Source organism: Monodelphis domestica, chromosome 3, assembly GCF_027887165.1.
Source record: "Monodelphis domestica isolate mMonDom1 chromosome 3, mMonDom1.pri, whole genome shotgun sequence".
Lineage (NCBI taxonomy): Eukaryota > Metazoa > Chordata > Mammalia > Didelphimorphia > Didelphidae > Monodelphis > Monodelphis domestica.
Genome location: NC_077229.1, coordinates 235,187,677 through 235,212,334, shown reverse-complemented (window position 1 = coordinate 235,212,334; position 24,658 = coordinate 235,187,677). Strand labels below are relative to the sequence as shown.

At 35.6% G+C, this 24,658-nt stretch overlaps 1 long non-coding RNA gene across 3 annotated transcripts in view; it reads right to left on the bottom strand.

Annotated features, from left to right (window-relative positions):
- LOC103097627 (uncharacterized) overlaps nucleotides 1-24,658 on the bottom strand; it is a 52,653-nt gene that overhangs the window by 17,715 nt on the left and 10,280 nt on the right. For 2 of the 3 annotated variants that reach the window (XR_001628911.2, XR_008917655.1), the window contains exons 2-3: nucleotides 14,902-15,315; nucleotides 6,736-6,901 (exon numbers count right to left, since the gene is read on the bottom strand). This is a non-coding gene — a long non-coding RNA (uncharacterized LOC103097627). Of the gene's footprint in view, nucleotides 1-6,735; nucleotides 6,902-14,901; nucleotides 15,316-16,258; nucleotides 16,359-24,658 lie in introns of those variants that run through there. The other variant, XR_464904.3, reaches the window with a different exon arrangement.

The following is a 24,658-nucleotide window of genomic DNA, read 5'->3' as shown; positions in this document are numbered from 1 at the left end:
ATTACTAAGAAACTCACATTTTAATGAGCTTTTAGTAAAGAAGTGCCATTGATTTTAGAAGCTGCCAAGCCAAACAAAATAGTGGTTACAGTTGGTAAGATGACTAATTTAGTTATTTACATGAAGTACCTTGCTTTGATAATTTAATATTTTATTTTAATCTATTCATCTTCCAAATGAATATCTCTAAGATAAGATGACTCATTTAAGAAGGTTTATATTAAAGAATACTATTAGTACCAATGAAGAAATACTGAATTCAGAAAATAATGTTCCTATTTATGAGTGGTTTTTAGAAATTCTATCATGTTAGGAACTCTTAAAGTTCCACTCAGTGAAACATATAATTTCAAAAGAATATTTTAACTATCTAGTTAAGAAAACTACAGTGGATGAAAAAGAAAAATTCTCAGAGTAATATGTAATTAGACAGATTTATTTCATCTTCCAAGGGAAAATAAGCTGGGCTCAGAGTAGATTAGAAGGTTATAGTCAGGCTGATTCATGTTTGGAAAACTTCACAATTCTTTTAATGACCTTAAAACTCCTTATTACTGCAAAAACTCATCTCTTTAACATTAATATATTTATGTCTATTCTGTTGTCAGACATGGTAGTTATCTGTATCAGCTTTATGTTTTCTTCAGTATGAAAGGATGATCTCTATGTCTTCATCCAAGCTAAAGATAAAAGAGGTTGACCAGTATAAACATTCACATATTCCAGGAACACTCCATCAATGACCTCATTCTAAGTTGATATTGGGCCAGTAAAGTACCATATGATGCAATCAAAGGATTATAAGGCCACAATTAGACTTAGAAATGGAAAAGACCTGGAAGGGCTTCAAGTTAAAGTTCAACTCCTTTATTTGATATTAAAACTTTATGTGATCTAAGGGGCATTTTTCCAACTTAAATTCTCATTCACATTGATGATTTAGGCCCCCAAGAAAGGCTACATCTCGTCTTCAGAGTTCTATCAGTTGCCCTTTATAGGTCAAGGTGATTCTTCTCTAATGGACAATTCAGGTGTGTTTTCCACTATATTAACCACCAGCTAGTGTGATCCAGTGGTATTTCACAAATTAACATCAAATAACTTTCATAAAAAGACATTTGCTATAGAGAAAGCTTTCTTTACTCTATATCATCTCCATTCCCTGCCCAAAACAAGCAAAAAAAAAAACCCAACTGCTTTGTATCTCAATTGTCATTTTTCTGTTGATATACCATTCTCTTCAGTAACCTAGAGTCTTAAAATCTTAATATCATCCTTGACTTTTCCCTTCTACTTCTTCATTAATAACTAATTAGTTACCAATTCCTGGGAATTCTTCTGCGCCCTCTCCAGGCAACATGTTACTCCTCCTAGCCCAAACACTTCATCACTTATGAATAGATTATTATAATAGTTTTGTATCATGTATTCCTTTCCAATCTCTCTTCTCTTATGTTGACCCTTTTCAACCAGAAAATTATTTAAATGCCAAGGTTTAACCTAATAATTACTACTCAGAATTTCCTATAAGATGAAATGGGCAGGTAGGTAGCGCAGTGTATTGAAAGCACTGGCCCTGGAGTCAGGAAAACCTGAATTTAAATCTCACATTAGACACTTACTAGCTGTCTGACCCTGGGCAAGTCACTTACCCATATCACTTAATTTTCTTTATCTATAAAATGATCTGAAAAAGAAAATGTCAAACCACTCTAGTATATTTGTGAAAACCCCAAATGAGACCACAATCAAACAAAACTGAAAAAATGATTGAACAACAACACAAGATAAAATGCAACTTTGGATAGAGAGCCTGACATTTAATGCCCCCCCCCCCAATCTAGCTTGACTAACATTTAAACCTTCTTTGACTGTACTTAAATAACTCTGGTGCACTGTCAACCCCTAAATAATCTTTATGAAACTATCTTGAGTTATACAACTTAACTAAATGAAAAAATAAAGTGATATATATCAACAAAGTGATAAAATAGTGATGGCACTGAAGCTAGAGTCAGGAAGTCTGAGTTCAGATCTGTCTTTAAATGCTTGTTAAGCCCTGTCACACTGAACAAGTCACTTAACTGCTCTCTATTGTGGTTTCCTCAACTGTACAATGGAGATAAAGATAGCACCTTTCTCACAGGGTTATTGTGAAGATAAAACGAGGCAATATTATAAAGTACTTTTAAAACTTTAAAGTATAAGTGCTAAAACCACTATTGTGGTTTTGTTGTTATTTCTATTACGTTTTAAGCCCCATCCAGGCAAGAACTATAATTTTTTATGTGTATAACATACATATATCTTAAAATATATGTATGTGTATTTATTGTGAGTATATATTTGTGTGTGTATATATAAAATCTCAGCTACATGACCCTTATTGAGTCCTTAATGAACTGGTTGTTGTACTGAATTGTCAATAATTCTAAGAGCGGGCATACTCTAAAAACCCAACAGTCATTGTCCTAAGTCACCTTAAGGAAAATAAGATCCTAAGTTCATCACATGGCTCTAAATAAGCATGAGTATGTGCCTTTCTTTCTTTATCTGTGATTCACTAAACTGTTTCTAAGTTGAGCCATTTGGAAAATATTTATTGTTTGAAAATCCTACATAAGGCACTCTAAGCTTCTTAGAGGAATAAGTAAATAATGTAATACTTTCCTCAAAATAATTCAATCCATGTAAAATAAACAATACAAGTTGAAGATAATATTTTCACCTACTTTCATGCTTAAGTCATAGCTCTCAAATGTTTCAAGCCTGAATGTATGACCTTTAATGAGACAAAACCAAAGTGGATAGGGGAGAGTAAAAGGTTTGGAACTGAACAATAGTTAATGGCTATAAGGCACTGAAAGCTTTTGATCGCCCCAGTTCTTGACATCAATTCTGCTATTGGAAACTTAGAGTGGCCAGCAGCAAGTTAACAAAGGACATATGTATGATACAGATAAATTTATCTCTAAAATGACGGAAGTACCAACCATGCAGGAAATTTGAAAGAAACCTATCTATTGCAAACTTTCTAAGACTTGCTAAGTGTGCTTTATTGGGCTATTTGCAAGTTCTCCACTTCACTCAATCATTCATGATAGTTCATTTTAAAATATCTGTACCCCAATGCATGTTTTTTATACTAATCTCTATATACGAATCAAATAAAAATTATATATTCAAAAATGTATAAACTTTATCCTATATATAACAAGGAACATGTAGGTGGCACAGAGAATAGAGTGCCAAGCCTGGAGGCAAGAAGACTCATCTTCCTGAGTTCACATCTGGCCTCAGACCTGGGCAAGTTATTTAATCCTATTTGCCTCCATTTCCTCATATATAAAGGAGCTACAAAAAGAAATAGCAACTCACTTCAGTATCTTGCTAAGAAAACTCCAAATGTAGTCATGAAGAGTTGGACATGAATGAAATATGAGTGAACAACATAAATAATGGATTAATTTTGAATGACACAAACTGTTAGAAAATTCAGTAGCTTCCAGTGTAGAGTCTCTCCTTGAGCTATACCAACTTAGCTTATCATTCGAAGGTTATGGTGAGCTTGAGGTCAGAGATTTTGCATTTCAAGTTGCCCAAATCACTTGATCTAACTTCAGGCTGGCACCATTCCAGCTTGCACTCTGTGGGAGATGTAGGAAGATTTTAGGTCACCTTACTAGTGGCTAAAGTGTTCTTTGGTGATCCTGAGATACCAGAAAAAAATAATCAGCCATTAAAAGCAGCTAGTGGGTTGGAGAGACAGGGCTGAACTGCTTCAGAATGAAATAATGGCCACCTACCTTCCTCTACTTTCAATTATATTTTCTTCCAATTTCTTAGAAAGATTCAAGAGTAACAAAGCATGGTTTTGTAATTTTCTTCAGCATAACTGAGGCTGGGATCTGGGTAGGATATCACTTTATTCCATTCTTTTCTCTCCTAATCACTGCTTGCCAAAGTTCTACCCCTTAGGACTTAGAACAGGCAGGAAGGATGCCAGACACATAGTGGGAAATTAGCCCCTCAGAACAATGAGACCATCTTTAAAATTGAAAACTGAAAAAGGCCATGCCAGAGTAGGCCCCTTGGCCCTGCATTTTGTCATGCTAAGTAGTTCTTTGTTCCCATTTGCTATGGAAGGTTTATTTTTGTTGTTGCTGTCTTTTCTTCACTTTTCATTCTACCTAGTATCATATTTCATGTGGATTAAGGGTTCCCAGAGGGCAGAGATGGGTTATGTGTAATTCTCTACATGAGACATGAAACAAAGAGAGAGCTTTCACAAATGCCTGTAATAAATATGGGGTCCTATTGTTATATTCAGGTTTCAAAAACTATTTGAGTATAGCTTCTATTCAAATTCCTATTGCTGAGCCCTGAATCTACAGCTATTAAAAAATGAAATATATGAAAAGGGGAGAAGTGAAGGAGACCTTGCTTTGATGGGGGAAGGTGGGAATAGATGCTAGGTGAAGAAAGATGGTATGGCCAAGAGTACTACTTACCCTGTCTTGGAAAGGTTGGAGATAAAACTCCTGGGAACTGTTGGCACCTGGGTAAGTAGTACAGCATGGAATCAGGAAAGATAGTTGAAGAAAATGAGAAAAAAAAAGTTAACTGGGGGAACTGCATAATCAGGGATGTGTTGGGAGTAGGAACTACCTCTGAATAGGGTCCTCTCTTACACTTGTAAGGACTGCCATTTTTTTGGAGTGAAATATAAGAGGAAAGCTCCACAAAACAATGGCAGAAACTAAATAGAGAACCTAAAATGAAGTTTTTATTGCACAAAAAAATATAGAACACAGAGATCAACTAGATAATTATGGAGGTCATAAATGAAAAATTGAAGGTCTTAAGTAGAGGGAAAGAAAGAGAGGATCAATAATGCAGTGTGAGAGAGAAATCCTTTCTGGAAAGGAACACCAAAATATGAAATTTTAAAAATTAATGAACAGGATTAATTGAAGAGGAAAAGAAAATGAGAAATTTACTTGACTAACTGGAAGGAAAAAAGGATAAGAAGAATTCTATCTGTAGATAAAAGTAGAAAAGAAAAAGGACTTACTATAAGCAAAACCTGAAAGAGAAGGTAAATAATGAGAAGTGGGTATTAGAGGTTTGGGGAATAGAACCAACAACAAAAGGGCCATCTTAAAGAAAGATTACGGAAAGGTAACTGAAGTAATAATATAGTACTACATTTAGAGTAGAAAAGAAAAAAATAATAAATTTTAATAAGAGCATTGGAAACATAGGAAAAAATAAACCTAACCAACATTCCTTTAAATGTGAATGGATTAAACAATACAATAAAATAAAAAGGAATGTTAGATTAGATAAGAAAACAAAAGTCTACAATCTCTTTTACAAGAAACAAATATATATATATATACATCTATATATATAATAGATTAAACTGAGAGAATAGAAAAAAAATGAGCTAAGCATCAAGTAAATCCAGAAAGCAAGAGATATAAGCATACTATTTGACAAAACTAAAACAAACTTTCAAAAATATAAAGGGACAAATGAGGAAACTACATTATTCTGAGAGGAAGCATAGACAACAAACCAATAACAACATTAAATTCATATACTTTAGAGGAACTATGAATGCCTGATAGAATTATGGGACAATTCTACAAAGCTTTTAATTATTAATTACTAATGAATATTAACTTAAAAATTATAACTATTATAATTATGGTATATAAATTATAGTTATAATGATTATAACTATAAAAATTATAAATTATAGACTATGGCATTTACCCAAGACATCATTCATTATAACCAAGTAGGATTTATGCTAAGAATGGTTCAACATAACAAAAATTATCCAATTGTAGTTTAGTCATTTTCGCCAATTTTCAGAAAATGAGGTACAAATCAAAGCACTCCAAGGTTGTTTACCTCATTTCCTGAAAATTGGCAAAAATAGCCAAAAAATTGCAATAGTAAATATTAAAGGGCTGAGGAATGATATGTACAATAATATATCATTAGTGGAACCAATTTTGGAAAACAATTTGGAATTTTACAAATTAAGTGACTGAAATGTTCTTACCCTTTGAGCAAGCAAGTATTTCTGGACTTATAATTAAAGAAAATCATAGATAAGAAAAACCTCATACAATAAAATATTAATAGCAGAACCATTTGTTATAGAAAAGAGTTAGCAAGAAAGTAGTTGCCCATCAAAAGAGGAATGATTAAATAAATTATGATATTAAATGTAAAGAAATATGACTAGAAGAAACATTGCACATGTGGGAAGATCTATATGAACTTATGGAGAGCAAAACAAGCATAGCTAAGAAAACAATATACATAATAACTTTAACACTATAAATGGAAATAACTTTTCAACAGAAAAAACAAAATTGAATATAACCAAAATTACAAAAATCAAACAATATTCAGATGAAAAGACTTGAAGAGAGCCCCATCCCACCACTTTGTGCAAATAGGAAGTCCAAGGTGTTACCCACTTCACAGTTTGACTTTTTTTAATGTATTGATCAATTCTGCTAATTATCTTTTTCCTCTCCAAATAATTTCTATTTGTCAAATTGAATGACTCTTTTGGAGGAAGAGGGACACTCAAAATAACTAGGAGAAAAAGATGTTGTGAATATAAACTTATTTTTTAAAGAAAGAAATGCACATTTACTTAAAACAAACATTTAAGTAAATGATATTAAAGCAAGTAGGAATCATTCTCACCAGCATTTTTTCCCAAACTTCCTCTGTTCCTCATTGTACTGCTTCATTTTCCTCATATATATTTACTTTGACCAGAAAGAGATCCATCATTTCATTTAACGGAAGATGCTAGGGACATAAGCATTAAAGATATTTCTCCTCTGTTGTGGATGTAGGTTTCTAAATACTAAAATTAACAAAGAAGGAAGGAGAGAGAGAAAGAAAGAAATTATTAGAGACTAATACATGCCAACCACTGCACAAAGTTCTTTACAAACATTATTTTATTTGATTTTCACAATAATCTTGGAAAGAGTTACTATTATTATCCTTATCTTACAGTTGAAGTAGAAAGAGGTTTAAGTGAATTCCTGAAGGTCACAAAGCTAGTATATTAGGCTTTATGCCCTGCCAATTTTCAACTGTATAGAGAATAAGATACTCATCCCAGGTTAAATTCATCACCTCTAATTTCATCACCATTCTACTAACTTAACTGATACCACCTCCCTCAACTTCTTCTCCCTTCTTATTAGAGGGCTGGAAGGTGGCGTATCAACATTTCTCATTGCCTTTCTTTATAAAAGGAAGAACTACACTCTTCTGCCCACTCTATTTTGTATCTGCAGCTCTGCCTGGTTTCCAAGACTGTCTTTTTTAATTGCATCCCTGATGTTTATCATAGTCCCTGGCAAAGAGTAGGCTCCTAAAAAAGGTTGATTGGATTGGATTAGGTCTTCCTGAGTCCAAGCCAAGGTCTCTATCCATTGAGCCATCTCACTGCTTCTAGCTGGCCCTAAAAAAGAATGGTATTGACTCTTCCCCATGTAGCAATAACTTTTAGTGTCAAGGTTTCATTGTCTCATTCAGAAGTCAAAGGAATATATAAACCAACATCTTACCTACTTTGCACTGATACTACTTCTGCTGCCCTAGCACAAGAAGGAGTCAGAGATTTCTAAAGGAAAGCTTCCTATCTCTATTCTATATTCTCCTTTACCCACTCAGTCTCTCCCTTCTTGAAATTTCACAATCTCTTCTCTTATGTGCTGCCATTGGGAATTCTGAAAATTTTCCAATTTATATAGAATATTTCTCCTAGGCAAAAACAATCAGTAGACCAAATTTCAAGTACCTTGGGACTTTTGGATAACTCAAAGCAGTACTGAGAGGGTTAATCTCCTCACCTCCCTGTTATGTAATAAAAAATATTTACCTTAAAGATTTTGCAAATATTTCATAATAATGTATCCTCTATTAATATTTTTCACTCTTTAAAAAAACAAATGTTTCTAGCACAAACACTATTTATACATGACTTCATCTAGGTATATGCAAAAAGCTAAGAAATTATTCTACAATCAAGTTGTATAAAAATGATATATTTACAAAACTTTTTATTCATATTTATGTATAGCTCTTTGAGCAGTTTTTATTATAATTTGAGAGATAACAATTCATGTGAAAAACATACGGTCATTTTATCTGACTATAATTTTACTATGATCCAATAGTGAGACACAGTGAGATCACAGATTGAAGGAATAAACCAATCAATCAATATTTGTTGTTTCCATTATGTGTCAGGCACTTTATTAAACCAATATAATGTACTAGCTCCACTGTACAGATTTTAAAAAGGCAATGGCCAAATCATATCTAAAGAATATAAAATATCTGGGTAGAGTTCCTACATACTTTAAAATGGACTTTTATAAACTTATTTAATCCAGAATGTCTATTTTCAGGCATCTTATAGTGTAGCCTGATGTACAACACTTTGTCTAGGAAAACAAACTGCCCAGTAAAACTTGCTCAAATAACCAGACTTGCAAGTGTCTGCTACAGTGCTTTGCCAAAAAGGAAATCTCATCTGGTATTTTTGTGTTCCATTCTTTTAACACAATCATATCTAGTTATAAAACATGAGTGTGTAGGAAATGCTCACATGGAATCATCTTACTTGTATTTTTGTGTCATTTTTAGTTGTGTTCAACTCTTCTTGATCCCATTTAGGATCTTCACAAAGATATTAGAATATATATTCCAATATCTTTGTGAAGAACACACACACACACACACACACACACACACATATATATATATATATTCATTCTTTTTATTTAAGCTCTCAGGATAGAAGAAAGAATGATACCTTTGTTGGGGCTATTAATAGCATCTGTTTCCTTTCTGCCCCCAAATTAATTCCCTGCCTCCCTAATTGTGGTGACAATATTTGATAGGTTGTACTGTGGAAACAGAATTCGGCTTCCACCTATCCCAAAGGGATAAAATGAGAAGTTTAACCAGAATAGAAACTCTATGATAATGGTTCTTATGAGGCGATATAGGTGAAGGCAAAACATTTTAAGTATAGAAAAAATAAAATTATCTTCTCCTCTAGAATGAAGAGAATGTGGAAATCTCTGTGAACCACTTTTATGGAAATCTCACTGTATTTAGCAAATAAGAGAAAGTTAAAGATATCTTAAATTTCCCCCAAACCTCCTATATTCGGGGGAGGAATAAGAGGTGCCCTGACATAAGCACAGGGCCACAATTCTCTCACGGGGAGAAATGAGCTGAATATGATTAAAGTGTTTATTATGCTCATTTCTATGACTGTTCTATATCAGTTCACTATACAACATGAAGAGAATTTGGAAACAAGTATGATTCTAGCTCCTATTATAGGAATTTATTTTAAGCCTAGTAGATAGAATTTGAGGAAAACATTTGTCTAATAATAGATGACATTTATGTAGTACTTTAAAGTTTACTAGGTACTTTGCATTCATTATCTCATTTGTTCCTCAAAACATCTCTGTAAAACAGGCAATAGAGGAATTATTATTATAATGTTTTGTATGAGGAAACTGAGGCTCTACAATGTTACTTCCTTGTGATCATATAGACACATATTAGACACTGGATATTAATCTAGGTCCTTTTATATTCCAGGCCCAGTTTTTTTTTCTCCACTAAGCTGAAGAAGGAAAGACAGAAAGGAAAAAAGGAAGAGGTAAAAAACAGAAAATTCGACAAAATTGAAGGAAGGTGGATAGAAGGAAGGAAAGAAAGAATGAAGGGAGGGATGGAAGGGAAGGAGAAGGAAGAGTTAAAGGAAGAGAAAGTAGAAAGAAAAGATGGGAAAGAAGAAAGGAAAGAAGGGATGAAGGGATAGAGAAAGGAGAGGAAGAACAGAAGAAGAAAATGAGGGAGGGATGAAGGAAGGAAGGAAGGAAGGAAGGAAGAAAGGAAGGAAGGAAGGAAGGAAGGAAGGAAGGAAGGAAGGAAGGAAGGAAGGAAGGAAGGAAGGAAGGAAGGAAGGAAGGAAGGAAGGAAGGAAGGAAGGGAGGGAGGGAGGGAGGGAGGGAGGGAGGGAGGGAGGGAGGAAGGAAGGAAGGAAGGAAGGAAGGAAGGAAGGAAGGAGTATGGAAAAAAGAAAAGAGGGAGGGATAAAGGGAGAAAGGAAGGAGCAGAAAAACAAGAAAGAAGGAACACAACTCATTTTATAGGAAGTTTTATAGGTTTTAAAGCATATTTCATACAATACTTCAAAAACAATCATTTTAGGTGGCTATTAAATGATCCTCATTTTAAATGTGGCAAGAATGATATACACCAAATTTAAGTAATATCAATTCCTTTTTTTTAAGAGCTCAGATTGTATTTTTGTAGTAAATTGAACAGTCTATGATTAATTAACTTAAATATGTATATTAGGATCATCTAGATGAGAATGAATTCTAGCAAATTCTAAGACTTTTGGTATGATCATAAAACTCGGCCAATTAATTTTCCTTTTCTTAGGTTCATTTTTACTCTGTATTTTTTCAGTCACTGCCTATCATTTTGAAGTAACCCTACATTCTCAACAGTAATGCTAGTGGACCACAAACTCTGACAGATCCTAGTGCATTGGAAACACTTAAATGACAGGATGGATATAAGAAAATTACAATTATCTGTCACTGGAGAACCAGCTAAATTTGGATATATTTGGAGAGAGTTTTTTCCCTCTTTGGCTTCAGATTTATAAAAATATTTTGATGATGATAACTCTTGATAATTCTTGGATAACTTATCTAGGTGGCTCAATGGACAGATTATTAAGCTTTGGTGTCAGAAAGACCAGAGCTCATATTTGACCTTGGACACCTAATAGCTATGTGACCCTGGGGAAGTCACTTAACCTTTGTGTGCTTTTATCTGCTAGGGAGGAAAATGGGCAACTACTCCAGTACCTTTGCCAAGAAAACACCATGGAGAATATGGTCCACAGGGTCAAGTAGAGTCAGATATGAACTGGAAAACTGAAAAACAAATCCTTGATAAAAATCTACCAAACATTGTAAATCTTAAAATTTCTTAGACTTATGAATGTTGGAAATTTCACCATTGGGAAATCTCATACTGGAAAAAATTTCCTACTGATAGTAAGAACTCTATTGGAATGTGAAACCCCTTGGCATGGGAGGATCCTTCTCCTCCCTACTTAAGACTAATTTAGGACAGAAACCTTTTGCTAAACAATGGAAAGGGCTTTGATCTATGCTTAAGCATAGAACAGGAAGTTCTTTGAGTCATGACTGATTTTAGAATTGATAAAATAGAGATACTTGGAATGACAGAATCAGGTCTTGGAACTTACAATCTCCACCCTACTCAGTCTAACAGGATTTAAGAAGGGCTGCAGCATAGATCAAGATTTAATTATTTGAGAATATGACCTTCAACAGACATGTGCAAAGGGGTCAGACCTCTGGGCGGTCCTGGGTTAAGCTAGAACCACCATTGGCACAGGGGAGACATCAACAGTGATTGGTAGATGTGAGAACTGAGGGGAGGGAACTAGAGAGGGTTTCCTTAAAGAGAGTGGGGTCTGAGGTCCAAGGGAGGAGAGCTCCTGGAGAGGTCTTGAAGGAGGCTGTGGAAGGAGAACTCAGGAGGAATCAGGAGGAGAAGGCTCTGGAAAAATTTCTTGAAAGGAGGCTTTCTTGAAGGTGGAGCCTGAGGTTGGCATGAGAAGCCTTACCTAGAGAGATCTTGGATGAGTGATAAAACCAACTGACTGATTTATTCATTCTTATTCCTTTCTTACTTTCTCTCTTTTTCTATTGATTAATCAGTGTATTATAAATTAAATTTCTCTATAAAACCCAGTTGGCTTGGGCATATTCATAAATTGGGAATATATTCCCTGGTGACCATCTTATATTTATATAAACCCAAGACACAGTAGAAAACATATTTCAGTGGTCATAATTGATATATATTTTCCTTGCTCCCAAACATTTTAATTATCACAGTTTATGGCTCCCACTCTCTTATCTACAACTATTTAACACTCAAAACTATTTTAAATCTAACAACATAAAGAGATTTCCTTCTGTCTCTATGAAAAGATTTCATTCAATAATACAATTTTTTCTTCATGAGGTACTGAAGTACAAATTTGTGCACCTGAAGATAAAATACATGTACAAAATATTACAGGTTGGTATTTACTTCACACTTGACAATTTATCAAGTATTCCACATACATCATCTTATTTAAGCTTCCAAAACAATCTTTTGATCTTTTGAGTTAAGTACTGCAGGTACTGTTACTTCTGTTTTATAAATGAGGAAACAGGGTCAGTAAAAGTAGATTGATTTACCCAGTATGACACAGCTAAGTTCATTCAGGAGGTGGGAATTATACTCAGGTTTTACTGACTGAATTCAACACTCAACAACAATAGCAAGTTGTCTCATGTTTGCAGTATAATGAAAGGAATAAAGTTTGCTACTTATAAATGAGAGTGTGAGGGGAAACATTCTACATAATGGAGGTTACTAAGGGACTGTAATTTTGAATCAATACTCTTTACTGAATTTAGTTTCCTTTTTTTTTGTAAAGATATTTTATTTTACCAAATATATGTAATACAATTTTCCACCTAAGTTTCCTGAAGTTATATGATTCAAATTGTCTCCCTCCCTTCCCTCCTAGAGCTAGTAAAGAATTTGATCTGGGTTATACATGTATTATCTTGGTTCTCTAGGCTAAAAAAATAAGGAAATTAGGGGCAGCTGGGTAGATCAGTGGATTGAGAGCCAGGCCTAGAGATGGGAGGTCCTAGGTTCAAATCTGGCCTCAGACATTTCCCAGCTGTGTGACCCTGGGCAAGTCACTTGACCCTCATTGCCTAGCACTTACCACTCTTCTGCCTTGGAGCCAATACACAGTATTGATTCCAAGATGGAAGGTAAGGGTTTAAAAAAATAAGGAAATTATGCTAAATCTTTAATATCACTATCATAGCATAAACCATGGCTTGTTGGGTATAGTTAGGTGCAGAGGGGTTATGAAAGACACTACCTATGATTGCACTTGAATATTAAGTATAAGAGTGAGTGGAAGATGGCTAGGAGAGGCAAAAAGCAATAGCAACTGCCATATAAAAGACTGAAGTTTTGTGGACATATACTAAACTATACATGTTTAGCTCTGACACTGAAAGCTTGATCTATTTCTGCCTTATTTCCCCTTTCCCAAGCCCCCAGCATACCAATGTCTAAGATGACAAATAGCTTTTTTGCTCATCTCATCTCCTAGATTTTTAGCACTCTGCAAATTCCCTGGTCTCAATACGGCCTTTATTAACTTTACTATTAAAACTTCACTTTCCTGCATGAATAGTTCATTCTTTTTGTAATGTTTTCTTAATCACTCAGGTATATTGCCTGATATGGCCACCATGTGATATGTGATCCTAAATGTCTAATAAATCAACAAGATGATTTGTTGTCTTATACCGAAGTTCCTGAACTTGTAATGAAGATTATTATTCCTAAATTGTATCACTGACTTCCTTGGAAACCTCAGACAAGACTGATGACTTGGCATTTGCACAAAGAAATAGTTCATTCTCTCCTAATTTAAGTGAGTTACCTGATATTTAAGAATATTACTTGAGTTTTTTTTTTTTAAATAGGCAGAGTTCTTCAACTCTAAATTGGCATTATATACATACAATTGATCATTTGAGCCAGCATTTTTGTTTAGTTGCTCTCTCTGATTGTAAGAAGGAGTAAAGAGGCAGCATGACATATTGAACAGAGGACTGATTTTGAAATCAGTAAGCTCTGAGTTTAAATACTAGCCCTGAGACTCTTGTCACCATCCCTTAGTTATATGGCCATGCACGTGGGCAAACTTCTTGATCTCTCCATTCCCATAGCAACTCTTTAAGATTATAATTTCCTAAAATAGATGAAATCACAGGTTCAGGACTCTAAGTCTTCCTCCCAATATCAAACAAGTGTAGGATTCCTTCTGTGTCACTTCCCCCCTTTACTTCAGGTTGAGTCTCCTGGAGGATAACTACCTATGTTGAAAGAGTAGAGGGCTACCCTCCTAAAATTAAAACTCTTCAGATCACACAAGTGTTTTTGGCATCAACAGTCAACCACAAGACACAACATTTACATAGTATAAGCATTTGCTCTTATACATGTCCACCATGAACCTGGGTCACACTCTCCCACAAATAACGCAGCATCAAGAATATTCATATTGGTAAAGCATACTATTAGACTCACACATAATGGTAGCCAAAGTAATGCATACCTGTGAAACTATTGGGCCCCCATATTGTTGTTGTTGTTGTTTTTCTTTTGTTGTGTTCTGTGTGAATTAAATATCAAGGGGAATCCCAATTCTAGAAAGACTCACCTCATTAGTTAGGGCACCATTGAATCATTTGATTAGGATGATCAGCACAGCAATTCAGCTCTTCTGACCAGTGTAAGTCCATGTGGGTAACTGAATGATTTGGCTGGCTCTAGCAAGGGGTCTAAAATGGTCCCTGGTCTATTAGAAACTTGGAGATGGAGGGATGGTGAGACAGGGTTTAAAAAGCCAGCAGAAGAAGCAGGAAGGACTCTGTCTTTTTGGTTTGTTTGTTTGTTTTCCCCTGGACTGAAACTGTTCTCTCTTTCTTTGACCAGCACTCCTGGTTTTATTTTATCAATAATCTCTAGGAATGGGCAGTATGCTAGAACAGTAGGCAGGGAACCCAGAGTCAAAGAGCCACAGTGCTCCTTGGAGATTTTTAATCAGACTGCTCTTTCTTTCTCTCACTTTTACTAATAAATAACTATAATTCAATATACATTCTCCAAGATTAATTTCCTTACATTGCTTCTCCTGTGTTCAGTCTCTACTGGGTGTATCACTCTTCTGAGGTCTTTGAGCCCATTTCAATATTCAACAAACTCACTTTCACAGGATTTTTTTTTTCAATTGACTGCTGACCACAGCATCTCCTACTAGTTAAGTTGCTCCACCACAACATGCCATTGATGGGAAATATGAATGAAAGATCCTCTTCTTCCAACCACCATTGTAATCTGTAAGTGGCACAAGGGAAATGGTGATGTATTCCTTCTCATGATCTATACATTATTTGCTCTTGTCTAGACTTCCAGCAATGGATTAAACCTCAAAGTTTGTATTTGCCTTTTTAAGGGGTATCAGGAGCATAGTTGGTATTAGTCATCCTATATTTCACTATAGTTGATCAAGTTGATTGAAGATGTTATTCACATTTCCTAAAGGAGTTTAAAAAAAATTTAACATTTCTTTAACATTGGTCCTTAACAAAATCTGAAAGAAATGACTTAAAAATTGCTAGTGGGCCACTCCCAATTTTGCTTTTTTAAATACTTTGCAAATAGGCCACTCATGTTATCAGTCACTCAATATCTGTATTTTACAAGCACTTAATATCTGAAAGGATTAAAACCTTAACATCTCATTTTCTTTGTTACTTTGCCCCTATATACCACAATTTCATTAATTGGATTGGGAGGCAGGAGAGAGTAAGGGACTAAACATGGGAAGGGAGTGCCTTCCCATGGACCATGAACTATACAAAATACTTTTTACAAACATTATTTCATTTAGTCCTCACAAACCATGCCTTGGGACATAAGTAGATGCTATATTATCTTAATTTTAGTCAAGGAAACTGAGGCAAACAAAGGTTAAGTGACTTACCTAAGGTCACATAACTAGCATAAATGTCTGGGGCTAGATTTGAATTTGTGTTCCTGACTCCAAGGCTAGTGTAGTATCCACTGCACACTCTAGCTATTATCTATGCCTAAATGTGAGTATAGATATTATCTTTATGTATATATGTGTGTATATATGTGTGTGTGTGTGTGTGTGTGTGTTGTAATGAATCTCTATAGAAATATGTGTATAAATAGGTGTGTATATATTGGTAAATTCTTACACTTATTTTTTAATTGCCTTTCATCATAGATGTGCCACCTTGTTTTTATTTAATTGATCAGGGTCTCCTATTCACTCCCTTCTCCACACCAGTACACAAACAAAATTTAATTAAGTTATGAAAATATATAGTGGGATCATGATTATTTAACTGCCTATAATTATTCAATAACAAGAAAAGGAAGCTAATACTTGTAAAACCTATTATTGAAAAGAGGCCCTAACAGATATTTATTGTCCAATTTTAATACCCACCACAAGAAACCTTAAGAGCATTTCACTTGTACTGGCATTCAGTCTTAAGTTTTATAACTCAGCTTTCCAGACACCATGATTCATGGAGCTTTTCTTCTTTAGAATTCACCTATTGTGAGTCATGTATTACATGAACATGGTCTCCATGGTTACTATGGAGTGTGGGCTGAAAGTATAATTTGGGAAATGAAGGCTACACTAATTTTTCTTTTCAATAGTGATGATACTTAACATATACATAGAACTTTCATATTCAGAAAGAATAATAGCATCATCCAAATAGACACCTCGTTCTCTACACTATGACATAATTTGATTCTTGTCTCTATTAAATACATGGGGGAAAGCAAACACAAAGGTATCAAGTGACTTCCCCAGTCTTAGAAGGACATTGTTATTAAGGATTAAAATTTGAGAGTTGCCCTTTTTGTGTTATTTTCAGTGCTTTGTTTTCTAATTATTCAAAATATATTTCTTTACTCTTATGCTGTTTTGTGAGAGGAAATTAGGTTAGTATAAAGCTAGGTTAGGGTTCCAAAGACAGTACTGAAGGAAGATTTGAATTCTTAAGCCTCTATTTGAATGATGTGTAAGGAGTAGAGTCTTTTCTTCCTTATTTTTAGTAATAGGATATGTCTGCTCAAAACAATCGGCTCTTGTTTAGCATGTTTTATTTATGGTAAAAAAATTATTTTGATTGAACATAATAGCATGTAAATCCATAAATTGACTAAAAGTTAATTCAAAAGGAGAATTTCAATTTCAAAGGTTAATATTCCATAATACTAAAATTAGTTTAGATCATTTGATGTCAGAAAAATGCTATAAAGCATCCATCCTCCATAAATAATAGATATTCCAATAATCAGTTATGCAACACACACAGGGCCCTGGTGATAAAACTCAGGATCTGGATGCCAAAATAGCCCCATGTGATTTAGCGGGGAAAAAAATCTTTAATTAAAGTAGCATTAGGGTTAATATCTTCTCTGTGGGCCAATAACTAGAGAATGAAGAAAACCACACACATCGAGTAGACCTAATGGCCCGTCCAGTAGGCAGCTGCAGTGCACATCCATACAGTCATTTTGTATTGTTGGCTAATCTTTAATAAGTGTCAAGAGCAGGCTACACATGGTATTAAAGCATATTATTCCACATATAACGATGGCTAATCAATTGCTGATAGCCTTACTAATTAAAGCCTCCAAACATTTAAATAGCCTTTGCAAGGCACATCGGCTTTTCTAAATCCACTGGGTCTAGGGAATTGTCCTATGAATCTCCTCTCCCTCAATTATTACATTTAATTCGGTAAACATGTTTAAACACCTACTTTATGTAATGTTCCCTTCTAGGGATAAAAGAAACGGGAGGGGGAAAATAGCGCCCCCCTGCACTAAAGGTGCTCTTTTTTTTTTTTTATTTTAAGATTTGTGTAATAGAAGCTTGACTAATGTGTTCTGGGATCATGCATGTTTGGTGAGCTTGCTTCTGAAACTGTTTGCTGACATAGAATGAAGGAACCTGGCTCTCCCCTTTGGAATATTTGCAAAGGAATTCTATGACAGGTTCCCATCTGTGTACTGCATGCCTTTTGGATTGGCCCCTAAGGTGTGCATTCCTGCCAAAGAAAGCCTGTCTCTCTTTTCTGCCTGGTTGCATCCAAATGGGGAGTCAAGGACCGGATATAAGCTTCTAGGTAGAGAGAGAAAGATAATGCCAGTGGCCAAGTCTCCCCACCTGGGTCAGCACAACCCCAAAGCTCTGCTGATGCTTCTGTCCCTGTTGTGTCTATCTTTTCTTGTCTTAGTTGATGGATATTGGAAATGAAAAATATATATATATATATATATATTAGGACAGGAGAGCCAGGAGACCAGGAGACATTCAAGGATAGGAATTCTTGCAAGAGTTTGCTGCCAGCAAAGTTTTGGGGAACCACTTGTGGGTCACAGCTCCAAAGGGAATCGGAATTGCTGGAGTGACTTTGTCAAAGGAATGCCATCTTTGAACATAAATTTTGCAGGGAAAATGTTTTATAACAAAAGTTTTAAGCTTGAGTTAATTGGTTCTGAGTGACTAAGGCAGTTTAGGAGACATTTTGCCCCTAGTTCAAGCCAAGTGTTTGCACTTTTGCTCTATCTTCTCAGTAAGTATCCTTTAGATGACTTCAGTGATTCCCTTCTAACCTAGGTTAAGCAAGTAATTGTTTAGAAAACAGATTATTCAGAAAAAGAAAAAAAATAAACACAACATAGTTTCAGGTTTGAACTAAATCAGTGGTGTGAACCTTTTAGAGTTGGAGTTCCCGGGCCCACCCTCCAGACCCCGTGCCCCCCAGCACATCTTGCTTTTCCCCATTACACCACCCAGGAGAGGGAGAATGCACTCCCACTGGACTGCTGGGAAGAGGGGCAGGTGATGTAGTCAGACTTGGGGAAAGAGAGAGATAAGGTGTGCTCGCCTCTGGTTATGTGCTTGCTGTGAGCTAGGATCCCCTTAATCCTAGCTCCTCACCAATCCCATGACAGGAATCAGCTTTACAGGACACTCACAGACTCTGCCATCTGTGCAAGGCACTGCATTATGATCCTCCCACCTTACTCCACACAGGACAGGAGGAAACACTCCCATTGGACTACTGGGCAGGAGGTGGGTGATGTAGTCAGGAGCTTGAGGAGAGGGGAAGGGGAGCAGCCCAGCTGTGCCTCCCTCTGACTTTCCAGTTAGGAACTCTGGGGAACTCTGCTGCAGGGACAGCTGCACTGGGTCCGTGGGGCACTGGGTCCTTGGCACGTGTGCCCACAGAGAGGTCTTCATGCCGTCTCTGGCATGCATGCCATCAGTTCACCATCACAGATCTAAATCATTAATATTTTCTTAAGTTCAGAGAACTAGCAAAGGAATAAATCAGGTGGTGATTTCTGCAGGGTCATTACTTAGACTGAAAATTTCACTATAGAATAGAACCTGACTCTAGAATCAAGCAAACCTTGAATCTAACTCTTAGAATCTAGTGCTATTATCTGTTTAGACCATCTACCCTTTGAAACACACATGATGGCTGTTAGTAGTACCTGAACTTTCAGTAGTTTTTCTATTAATATCAAGTTACCCTCATATGCTAGGGTAAAGTATACAGTACCACCTCTCACAGCAATTCTGGGAGATAGATAATACAACTATGATGTCTATTTTACAGACAAGGAAACTAAAATTAAGATTAAATGGCATGCCCATTGTCATATAGCTGGCATGTGCAAGAGACACATTTTCATCCCTTGCTTTTTTGATTCCAGGGGCAATGTTCTTTCTGCTACAACATAGGGCCTCTCAATGATAATGAAGTATATTAATTAATGGTAGTGGTCTTGGTCTTGACTGGACAGGATGTAATATGTAACCAGGGATCATAGTGAAATTCATGGTTTATACAAAAATTCAAGCTATAATTCTAATCCCATGAGTATCCATGAACAAATAATAATCCTAATTATAAATATCTGATCTTCTGATCTTTGTCGATCTAATTGATCTACAAATTGTTTCCTCACAATTCTGGGCAATTGATAATAGAGTCTCAGAGCCTTATTATCTCTTTTTCACATGTGAGACTTTAGAAGTTAATTGGATTGCTCATAGTCCCACAGCTAGAAAGTGGTAGCTTCAGGACTCTGTACTAGGGTTCTTTTTCCAGTGTTCTTTACTATACCGTCTTACCTTCTTGTACAACCAGCTAGTTGGGACCATTATGTATGCCTATTGTTAAAGGAATGCATATAATTTAAGGAAAGAGGAGAAATATATTCTTGGTGTGATGAAGGGGACATTGTGAGACAATAGTCACTCTGAAGAAGTGAGTGGGATTATTTTAATGAAGCCAATTCATGGAAGAACATTGCTTATAAGAAGTCTTGACTACTCTAACATCAAAGATTTTTTGAGCCTAAATATCATTGATTCCTTCTACTAATCGTTGTATTACATAGTTTTCAGCCACTTAAGAATTCTTTGTACATTCCTCTGCAATGCTTGCCTTTAGTATCAGTTCTTATTCAAAAATATGACTCCTAGAAAATGATCATGATTTTTCACCATAAGATAAAGTAATATGCTATACTAACCAGGAAGTTGATAGAATCCTAAATTGCTCCTGGTGATAAGATGATAACTCCAAAGGAAAGCTGTGCTATATGTCAGATAACTAGAAGAACTAGTTCAGAAAAGAAAAAGAAAAAATGTACAGAGATAGAGAATTTTAATTAAGATTCCTGAGCTTTAGAACCAGATCATGCTATAGGATAGAGATAGGGACTAGACCTGGGTTTTCATTAGTTGATCTCTTCTAGGTCAGGAAACTATTTCTACCAAAACAAGCAACTTCGAGTATTGCAAAAGGAAAGAAACATTAAATGACTTGCCCAGGGTCACTCAGACAATATATACCAAGGTAAGAACACAGCCCCAAGTCTTTCTGGATTCAAAGCAGATACTTTAGCCCACCTATCTATGTCTATAGTATGTGTTTCTTTATCTATATAACTGTATCCATATAGTGATACCATTGCTTCTCAATTATTCTAAAACTTTATATAATTTTGTTGCATGTAAAATATAACCCTGTCTTTTAAATTCTCATAAGAGTTTTCACAATTCAATTTGTATTTCTAGTAGAGCTCTGGGAAATCAGAAAGTGAACATGGAAATATGGAGTGTTCTGGGTCATAACAGTAGAGTGAGGATAAAGGAAGTTTCTATATCTCAAAATATGCAGAGATTAGTCAACAAATAGTAGAATTGATAAATTAAATACAAAAAACAGAAGTCCCTGCTAGATACAAGATTCATAATTTTATGCCACATTGCTTCCACTATAAAACTGACACTTCTTTCCATGGTAAAATAAATGACTGACAGCCTTGTGCAGAAAAAAAAAAAGAAATGCAGAAAATGGTTGCACACTAACTAACCGCTTCATTACTTCCTATTTCTATTTTTTGTGTTCTTAAATTGTTGGTTTTCATCCTAGTTTTTTTGGAAATCTATTGTTCCCATGGGGAAAGATTAGACAAGAAAATACAAAGAGAACTAAAAAGACATCTGCCACTGTTCAATCAATTAATCAATGAACAAGCTTTTATTAAGCATTTCCTCTACTTCAGGCACTTTACTAAGCACTGGGAATACAAAGTCAAAAGAGAAACCGTTCCTTCCCTGAAGGAGATCACTTGAAGAGACAGTATATACATATAAAGAATAGGAAAGAAGGAAGGAAAAGAGGAAAGGAGGGAAGGAAGGAAGGAAGGAAAGAAGAGAGGGAAAGAGGCAGGATATTAAGTATCTTTTATGTTCCATGCACTGTGCTAAGCATTTTACAAATATTATCTCGTGTTCCTAATAACAATTCTATGAAGTAGTTACTATTCAACTATTTTTTCTTACGAAAACTGAGACAAAGAGAGGTTAAGTGACTTGCCCAGAGTCACATATCTAGTAAGTATCTGAAGCTAGATTTGAATTCTGGTCTTCCTGACTCCAGTGTTCTATCCAATGCATAATACAGCTATAATATATGTATCAATTTATCTGTCTCAGCAAATTAATGTTTGTTTTTCAAACAGTAAACCATTGTTGTAAATGCATGTTGTTCAGTTGTTTTCAGTTCTGTCCAACTCTTCGTGATACCATTTGGAAATTGTTTTATTGGCCAAGATAATGGAGGATTTTGACATTTCCTTCTCTAATTCATTTAACAAATGAGGAAACTGACAAACAAGGACAAGTGACTTGTTCACAGTCACATAGCTAATGGTTGTCTGAGGCTATTTTTGAACTCAGAAACATGAGTCTTCCTCACACCAAAGTTGGCACTCTGTCTGCTGTCTCCCTTAGTTGCCCCTGTAGATGCATAGTTATCAGAAAAAGAATAGCTACATTGTGACTAACTTTGCACCAAATAATGCTGCTTTAAAATAGTGATTTTATAATAATATTTTTAGCAAAACCAAGTGTAAAATAAAGACATCTAAGGTTCCATATTGGATAGAACAGAAACCTTGGAGTCAAGAATATCTGAGATCATAATCCAGTCTCAAACACTTACCTATATGACCCTGCACAAGTCACTTAACATCTGTCTACTTCAATTTCCTCACCTATAAAATGGAAGTTATAGCAATACCTGTTTCCCAGAGTTGTTGTGAGAATAAAATGAAATATTTATCAAGTACTATACAAATCTTAATGTATTACAAATTTTAGTTTTTATTATATTTATGAAATTCTCTTTAAATAACTGTTAATTTGCCTACTTACTATATCACTTTATGTGTTTTAAATGGGGGGGAGGGATTCCTTATATTGAGCAAGTTCTCAGTTCTTTCCTAGGCCATGTCTCCTGCACTAGTGATTCTTAAGCCCTTGGTTAGTTGAATCACTTCAACTCTTCTCTTGAGTCATTGTCCTCTTTTTCATATTCCAGATTGTGTCCTACCAAGGTTCACTTGCACCATTTGCTGCCTTTTTCCTATATACGTGCTGCTGAATGATGGTGAAGAAAATCATACAACTGTTCTGACTGGGACCATTCCAGATTTATGCTACACAAATTCAACTGCATCCTCACTGTCACTAGACAATCATCTTATACCTCCCTTACTAATTTACTATCCAACTCCTCAGTGACAATTCTGGACTTTTTCATCCTTCTCAAACCTCTCTTGGCTCCCCTGACCCCACTCTCTCAGTTGAGACTCTTTGCCTCATATTTAGCAGAAAGAAAAAAAAAATTGAGGCCCAGTGAGTTCCTTCCTCTATTCTCTTCTTTATATTTCACATCACCCAAAAGCCTTCTGCCACTATTTCATCCTTCATCCCTGTCACACACAAAAAAGTCACCTAATTCCTTATTAAGGATAATCCCTCACCTGAATAAGTATTCCTATAATATCCCATCTATTCCAACAAGTTGCCTCCTCTGTCATTACAACTTTCACTTCAATCTTTATTCCTATCTATCCTTCCCAGTTACAAACATGTGCACATCTCCCCCATACTCAAAAAAAAAAATACACACCATTCTTTCTATCCCTGATAACTATCACTCTCTTCTACCCTTTGTAGCTAAACTCCTTGAGAAGGTTTTCTCCATAAGGGCCTCCATTTTCTCTCCTCTCCCCATATTCTTAACCCCTTACAATCCAAGTTGTGATCAAAACTGCTCTCTAAAGCTTCCAATGATCTTTTAATTTCCAAAACCAGTGGCCTTTTCTCAATCCCTATTCTCCTCAACCATTCAGAGCCTTTGATATTGTTAATCATCCTGTTTTCATTGATATTCTCTTTTCTCTAGGTTTTCACATCACCACTCCCTTTTGTTTCCTCTCTGACCTCTCAAGCTCTCCTCAGTATCCTTTGCTGGATCCTCATTCGAGTCAAATGTAGGTATCCCTCTAACTAGAGGGTTGCACAAGGTTTGTCCTGGGTCCTCTTCACCCTCTCTACAATTTCACTTGGTGATCTCATCACCCATGGATTTAATTATCAGCTCTGTGCTGATTATTCTATTCTGCCCTAGCTTCTCTACTGATCTTGTCTCAATTCTCCATCTTTAACTGGATATCTAGTAGGAATTTTCAACTCAATATGACCCAAAGTGGATTCATTATCTTCCCCTTTAAACCCTTATCCTGCTCTAATTTCTGCCATTAGTGTTGAGGACATAAACATCCTCCCTGTCCCCCAGGACCACAATCTAAGTGTTATCTTCAATTCTTCACTTTCTCTCACAGTCAATACCCAATCTATAGTCAAAACCCATAAACTTTATCTTTGAACATCTTTAGATTTTGCTGCCTTCTCTACTCTAACACTCCATTCTGGTGCATGCCTTCATTACCTCACAGTGTGTTAATTGCCTGTTGGTGGGTGAGGTGGGCACCTGGCTCAAGTCTCTCTGCACTCTAATCTGTCCTCTATTCAGCTACAAAATGTGATTTTCCTAAAACACAGCACTCTTATCCTCAACAAATTCCAGTGGTTCCTTATCAACTCTAAAATCAAATAAATAATGATCTAGTTAGCATTCAAAGCCCATCATAATCTATCCCTTCTCCTTTCCCATCTCCTTCTATCTTATTTCCTGCAATATATATTTTGGTCCAGTAACATTAGCCTCCTGGCTTTCCACAAACAAGACATTCCATTCTGTGCTCCAGGCATTTTCTTTGGCTCTTCCCCATACTTAGAATGCCTTTCCTCTTCATCTCTGTCTCATGGCTTCTTTCAAGTACCAAATAAAATCTCATCTTTTACAGGAAGCCTTTACTAATCCTTTTCAATTATACCATCTTCTTTCTTTTAATAATACTCTATTTATCCCCTAGCTTATTTGCATAA